Here is a 7,934-nt window from a genome sequence, read left to right on the forward strand (position 1 = left end):
ACCTCCATCTCCCGGGTTCAAGAGATTCTCCTGCCTCAACCTCCTGAGTAGCTGGGATTACAGGCACCCGCCACCACGCCCAGCTAATTTTTGTACTTTTAGTAGAAACGTGGTTTTGCCATGGCTGGTCTCAAGTGATCCGCCCACCTCGGCCTCCCAAAGTGCTGGGATTACAGGCGTGAGCCACTGCACCCGGCCTTGTACAATAATTTCTTAAAAGTGAAGAAGTGAAGGTTAATCTTGGGAGATATCAGGTCCGCTCTCGCTCCCCCTGCAGACTTCCAGCGTTTCCACTAAGGTTAAGCCTCTACAAACCTAGCATTCAAAAAAAAAAAAAAAAAAAAAAAAGGAATACAAGATCTTTTGCCAAAAAAAAAACAGAAACAAAAACAAAAAATGGCATAAAGGAAAGAGAAATGTGTTCCTGCTCAGATGGGACTCTTCCTAGGCACCTAATTAGGAGGCATGCTGAGCGTTGGAGAAACACAGCTTCAGAGAGTAAGGTATGGACCATTTGGGTTTTTCATCTGGTAATGGTTCAGGAAGCCCCGAGCCTCCAGGGCATCGCTCTTGGATTCCCACTCCAGCAGTCCAGAGGAGCTGCTCTCACTTTTGCCTGAGAATACTGTCACAGAAGATGGACGCTTCACGCCCAGCTCATCGCAGATCTCAAAGAAGTTCTCAGTCACCTCCAGCGGGGCGTTGAGAGGTGCAGCACGTTGCTGCTGGGGTGCTGGATGCGGTTCTTCGCTGCCCGCTCCGGAGTGGGGAACCCATTGTTCGGGATTCACTGAAGTCTCTGTAACTGCAAGACCTGACTTCCAACCCGCATGACTGACTGGGCTGATGGCTGGCTGCTTGGAGACAGACATTCAGCTTCTGCCCAAACATGAAGTTGTTGCTGAGGTGGGTAGTGGCCCGGTCCACAGTGTAGCCATCAGCCATCTCCACCATGGCGGCCCCCGGCTTGCTTTTCATGAATTTCACCTTCTCCACATTGCTATACAAGCAGAAGACATTGAAGACTTGGTCACAGTTCATCTTAGATTGATCCAAACCATAGACCATGAGCAAAGGGCTGTCGGAGTGAGGGCCATGCTCGAGTGGTCGGGAGGGGGCGGGGGGTGCCCATACTGGGGGCCGTAGCGACTTGGGCCCCGACAGCGACTCCCCCCCACTGGTAGACCCATCCTTTTCCCTTCGTAGTGAGGTCGGGGGCTGGGGGGCTGTAGCCCTCATCATGGCAATGGCTGTGATACCCACAGTGGGGCCCTCCATATTCTGTGGGGTGATCTCCCAGGAGAGGGGGCTGCCTCTGGCGTTTGTTGGGGTTGCTGCCAGGGTCACCTTGTCCACTGAGATTGGGGTTTGTATAGTCCCAAGTATCCTGATTATTCTTGAACACATTCAAGCATGCAGGCTTTGCGTATTCGATCTTCAGAGTGCAACAGCCAGAATAGATTTCAGCCCCACTGAGTGAGGCCTTGGCCCACTGGCACTTTGAACACAGTCAAATTCCACCATGGCCTGAACTCCATTCTTCCGGAAAATGGCAATTCTCTGGACAGGGCCACAAGGATTACCAATAGTGTAAAGAACATCCGTGGTGATCGAATAGATGGGGTTCAGGATGATAAAGAGAAAGAAGCACAGTGTTCACTCTCCGGGAGTCATCCGAGTTCCCGCGGAGGGAGATCTTCTGGCTGGTAGAGTAGTTGACAAAAGCTGGGTGACCGGCAATGTGTATTTGGTTGTCGGCTGTGTAGTTCACTGCGTTGCAAGCCCCCAGCACATCTTCAAACTCCACCAGTGCTTGTCTCTTTTTAGGCGTTACCGTCACATAGCTGATGGGTCCAAACTCCTGCAAGGCCTCCACAAGGTCAGCTTCCACCACACCGTCAATTAGGCCCCTAATGTGGACAACTGGGGAGGCAGGGGTTTTGTGTGGGTCACTGTAGTTCTCCTTAGAGATTAGGCTTCTGGGCCGGGCGCGGTGGCTCACACTTGTAATCCCAGCACTTTGAGAGGCCGAGCTGGGCGGATCACGAGGTCAGGAGATCGAGACCATCCTGGCTAACACGGTGAAACCTCGTCTCTACTAAAAATACAAAAAATTAGCCGGGCATGGTGGCAGGCGCCTGTAGTCCCAGCTACTCGGGAGGCTGAGGTAGGAGAATGGCGGGAACCCGGGAGGCGGAGCTTGCAGTGAGCAGAGATCACACCACTGCACTCCAGCCTGGGCAACAGAGCGAGACTCCGTCTCAAAAAAAAAAAAAGACATTAGGCTTCCATTGGATGGAATTCCCCACTCTAGAGGACAAGGCCACCACCCACCCGTTTCTGCTCCCTCAGCCTCCCACGAGGCAGGGCGGGAGAGACATTTTTCTTTTATAAAATAAAATCTGAGTTGAGAGCCCATCTAAGATTTTTCAGTACCTTTGGAGTCAATTTAAAAATCCCACTGCAGGCCAGGTGCGGTGGCTCATACTTGTAATCCCAGCACTTCAGGAGGCCAAGGCGGGCAGATCACCTGAGGTCAGGAGTTCAAGACCAGCCTGGCCAACATGGCCAACCCCGTCTCTGCTAAAAATACAAAAAATTAGCCAGGCAAAGTGGCTCGCGCCTGTAATCCCAGTTTCTAGGGAGGCTGAGGCGGGAGAATCCCTCAAACCTGGGAAATGGAGGTTGCAGTAAGCTCAGATCGTGCCACTACACTCCAGCGTGGGCAACAGAGCGCAACTTCAACTAAAAAAAAAAAAAAAAAAAAAAAAAGAAATCCAACTGCAGGTCTCTATCAGGGTGATGTGGTGGAGCTTCTTCCAAGGGACTCAGAGCTTGACAAATCTGGTCATAGTGAGAAAAACATTGGTAAAGTTGTCCAAAAGAGCAGACAAGGTCATTCAAGGTATTTGACCCACTTTTAGCAGTTAAAGCAAAGAGCTAATTATTCAGGATTTTAAAAAAAGATTTTTAGCTTTATTGTAGATACACTTTTGTGTAACGCGTAAGGTAAGGACCACACTTTTTTTTTTTGGCGTGGCATCTTTGTTGAATATTGATTGATCTTCAATGGAAGGGCTCATTTCTGGATGTTCTATTCTATTCCACTGGTCCATAAGTCTATGCTTAGGCCAGTACAAAATTGTCTTGATTACAGTAGCTTTACTCATATAGTAAGTTTTGAAATCAGGTAGTTTAAGTCCAACTGTATTTTTCAAAATTGTTTGGCTTAAGGTTTTTTGCATTTCTATACAACTTTCATGGTCACCTTGTCAAATTCTATTTTTAAAGCCTGATGAGATTTGATAGGGATGCATAGAATCTATAGATCAATTTAGGAAAAATTACCCTCTATAATATTGAGTCTTCTGATCAATGTACATGGTATGTCTCTCCATTTACTCAGCTCTTCAGATAAATAGCAATGTTTTGTGGTTTTTAGTGTATAGTTGTTGCACTTTCTTTGTTAGATTTATTCTCAAGTATTTTATACTCTTTGATGCTGTTGTGAATAAAATTATTTTTAAATTTCATCTTGCTATATTGAAATACAATTAATTTGTGTGTACTGAGCTTGAGTCCTGTGACCTTGCTGATCTGGTTGATTAATGCCAGTAATTTTTTTTGCAGATTCCTTGGGATTGTCTACATACAGAATCATGTTGTCTTTGAATAAATACACAATCTTTATGCCTCCTTCCCAATCTATATATATTTTGTTTTTCTTGCATTATTTCATTGGCCAGAGCCCCAAGTATAGTAAGTCCTCCCTTAAGACCATTGATAGGTTCTTAGAAACTGTGACTTTAAGCAAAAAGACATTTTGTTCTAGCACAGTCTTTTTTTTTTTTTTTTTGTAGCTGGGACTATAGGTGCATGCCACCATGACTGGCTTTTTTTATTTTTTGTAGAGACAGGGTCTTGCTATGTTGCCCAGTCTGGTCTTGAACTTCTGGGCTCAAGTGATCCTCCCGCCCCTACCTCTCAAAGTGCCTGGGTTACAGGCGTGAGCTACTGTGCCTGGCCTCAATGTAATTTATTTATAACATTGACGAGAAAAAAAATTGGTTATGTTATAAGTCATTTTGCTTAAAGTCACAGTTTTCAAGAACCTATTGACATTACATGAGGACTTACTATACAATGCTGAATAAAAGCGCTGAGAGCAGATACCCTTGCCTTGTTCCCAGTCTTAGAGGAAAACCATTGATCTTTCACTATCTTATTATTTAAAAAATTGTAGTAAAATATACATAACAAAATGTACTCTTTTAACTATTTTGAAGTGTGCAGTTCTCGGCATTAAGTCCATTTACATTGTGGAAGCATCATCAGCATCCATCCCTAGAACTTTTTCATCTCCCCAAACTGAAACTCTGTACCTATTAAACACCAACTCCCCATTCCCCCAGCCCCTGGCAAACACCATTCTACTTTCTGTCTCTATGGATCCCATTATCCTAGGTACCTGTTATTAGTGGAATGACAATATTTATCCTTTTGTGTCTATCTGGTTTCACTTAGCACAGTGTTCTCAAGGTTCATTCATGTTGTAGCATGTCTTGGAATTTTCTTTCTTCTTAAGGCTGGATAATATTTCACTCTATATTTATTCTTTCACCTTTAAGTATGTTAGCTGTGGGGTTTTCATAAATGTCTTTCATCAAATTGAGGAACTTTTCTTTTATTCCTAGTTTATTGAGAGATTATATCCTGAATGTAAACTGGATTTTGAGAAATGATTTTTCAGCAGCTATTGAGATGACCATGTGGTTTTTGTCTTTTATTGTAATTATAGAGTGTAATTACATTAACCAAATATTGACTGTTAAACCAATCTTGCATTCCTGGGGTAAGTCCCACTCAGTCATGGTGTATAATCCTACGCTTTTTTCTAAGAGTTATATAGCTTTATAATAGCTCTGACATTCAGGTCTATGATTGATTTTGAGTTACTTTTTATATATTATGTAAAGAAGGGGTCCAAAATCATTACTTTGCATATGGATACCCAGTTGTCCCAGCACCGTTTGTTGAAAAGCCTATTCTTTCCCCACTGAATGATCTTGGCACCCTTGTTGAAAATCAATTGACTATAAATGTAAGGGCTTATTTCTGGAACTTCAATTCTGTTCCATTGATCTTTATATCTTCCTTATGCTGTACCACACTGTCTTGCTTACTGTAATAACTTTGCAGTAAATTTTGAAATCAGGAAGTATGAGTCCTTCAACTTTGTTCTTTTTCGAGACTGTTTTGGTGAATTTGGGTCTCATATTTCTTAGAGTCCTTTTTAACTTTACCTCATCTGGGAAGAATTGCCTTCTCTGAGTTGTGGCTTAAGATTATACACTACAGCAGTGCTTCTTAACTTGGCAGTACATAAGAATTACCTGGGGGGCTTTCTATTTTTTATTTTTATTTTTGGAGACCAACTCTCTCTCAGTTGCCCAGGCTGAAGTGCAGTAGCATGAGCTCAGCTCACTGCAACCTCTGCCTGCCAGGTTCAAGCGATTCTCCTGCCTCAGCCTCCCGAGTAGCTAGGACTACAGGCACATCCCACCACGTCCGACCAGTTTTTGTATTTTTAGTGGAGACGGGGTTTTACCATGTTGGCCAGGCTGGTCTTGAACTCCTGACCTCAAGTGATCTGCCCGCCTCAGCCTCCCAAAATCTGAGATTATAGGGATACACCACTGTGCCTGGCCTATATAAATTCTTATAGCCTGCACATTTATCGTATTTTTCCCTTCTTCTTTTATTAGCTTTTATTTTACTTTAATTGCTTATGTTTATGGTATCCATGGTTCTATTATTTTATTCTCTTTTTTTTGAGATAGTCTCTCTGTGTTGCCCAGGCTGGAGTGCAGAGGTATGATCTTGGCTCACTGCAACTTCTGCCTCCTGAGTTCAAGCGACTCTTCTGCCTTGCAATTACAGGCACACACCATGACACCTGGCTAATTTTGTATTTTTAATAGAGATGGGGTTTCACCATGTTGGACCAGGCTGGTCTTGAACTTCTGACCTCAGGAGATCCACCCGCCTTGGCCTCCCAAAGTGCTGGGATTACAGGCATGAGCCACCACACCTGGCCTGTTTTATTCTTCTTTATATTTAATCTTTTTTCTTTTTTTTTTTTTTTTTAAACGGAGTCTCACTTTGTTGCCCAGGCTGGAGTGCAGTGGTGTGACCTTTGCTCACTGCAACCCCCACCTCCTGAGTTCGAGCATTTCTTTTGTCTCAGCCTCCTGAATAGCTGGGACTACAGGCACACACCACCATGCCCAGCTAATTTTTGTATTCGTATTTATTTTTAGTAGAGACAAGTTTCACCATGTTGGCCAGGCTGGTCTTGGACTCCTGACCTCAAGTGATCCGCCTGTGTCAGCCTCCTAAAGTGCAGGGATTACAGGACTGAGCCACCACGCGGGGCCTAGTCATGTTATTATAGGTATCTTTGTGGTAAATCACTCCAAATCCCTTGTGGGAGAAAGTGGGATGTAAATAAAAACATTTAAAGCTTGATTTTCCCTTTCAAGAGCCTAATATAGTGCATGGAACTTCCTGTTCTCCATAAAATGTTTTGAGTGCTAAAGGGAATAACTGGCTGAGGGCGGGAGGTCAGAAAAAACTAGGTAAACCATTATCAAATTGATTAGGACAAGGATCCAGCCAACTCCATTCACCATTTCTCAAATACCTACAGCGCTACATGCTTGCCTTGCCATTTGACCATTGTGCTCCAATTGGGCAGAGTAAAGATGTCTGCTGGAGATCTCAGTACCATGGACTTGGTGATGATATCCACATCGGTAAAATGGGTTAACAGTACCTACCTCACAGGCATGTTGAGGGAATGAGGTGAGATGATATATTCAGAGCACTCACCCCAGAGTCTAGCACTTGGTGAGTTTGTCAATGTTATCTTCCCTCCTCATCTCCTTCCTCAATTAGATGCTGTGACTCCCTACCAAAATTGTATTTACTTTACAAAAGGATATAATTTGTCAAATGTGCAAATGAACTTTGTCATGTTTTGACCCAAGGGAGTTTCTAATCTTTTTGGGGGAGATGGGAAGGGAGAGTAAGAAACGAGAGGCCGAGCTCTCCATGCAGCCCATGGTAAACACCAGGCAGCTTTGTGTGGAATCATCACTTGAGGGCTTGAGTAGCAGAAACATGATACTGGAAGGCATTAGAAGAGAAAGATCCATGGGCCACAGAAGCAGACAGGTGTGGAATGAGAATTGCCGGCAGCAGCCATCCTTAGAGAAAGAGGTAAACTCTCCGCTCCGCAGGGGGCTTGACTCTACGGCCTCAAAAACTGTCAGCTCTCCAGACAACTTCTTCCTTGTGCATCACATCCAACCGCTGTAGCCCTTCCTCTGCCTCCGCGCTTTTCAGTCTGGACCCAGGACACCAACAGCAGGTCCCTGGTGCCACCCAAAGCCCATCGGGGAACTGCCCCCATGGTATCTACTTTTTTTTTCTTTGAGATGGAGTCTTGTCATCCAGGCTGGAGTGCAGTAGCACAATCTTGGCTCACTGCAACCTCTGCCTCCTGGGTTCAAGCTATTCTCCTGCATCAGCCTCCAGAGTAGCTGGGACTACAGGCACCCACCACCACGCCTGGCTAATTTTTGTATTTTTAGTAGAGACAGGGTTTTCAGGCTGGTTTCAAACTCCTGACCTCAGGTGATCCGCCTGCCTTGGCCTCCTAAAGTGCTGGGATTACAGGCATGAGCCACTGCGCCCGGCCAAATGACAATTTTTAAAAATTGAGGATGGCTGGTGGCAAAGGAGACTCTTATGCTACTGGTTTTCTGGAGTCTATAGTTGAGCTTTAAGAGTCTTGGTTCAGGGACAGGCCTGGTGGCTCATGCCTGTAATCTCAGCACTTTGAGAGGCCGAGGCGGGGAGGATTGCTTGAG

At 44.8% G+C, this 7,934-nt stretch overlaps 1 pseudogene; it reads right to left on the reverse strand.

Annotated features, from left to right (window-relative positions):
• Nucleotides 1-254: 254 nt before the first annotated feature.
• On the reverse strand, nucleotides 255-7,474 carry LOC100588094 (annotated as a pseudogene).
• Between the last annotated feature and the right edge of the window lie 460 nt (nucleotides 7,475-7,934).

This window comes from Nomascus leucogenys, chromosome 8 (assembly GCF_006542625.1).
Source record: "Nomascus leucogenys isolate Asia chromosome 8, Asia_NLE_v1, whole genome shotgun sequence".
Lineage (NCBI taxonomy): Eukaryota > Metazoa > Chordata > Mammalia > Primates > Hylobatidae > Nomascus > Nomascus leucogenys.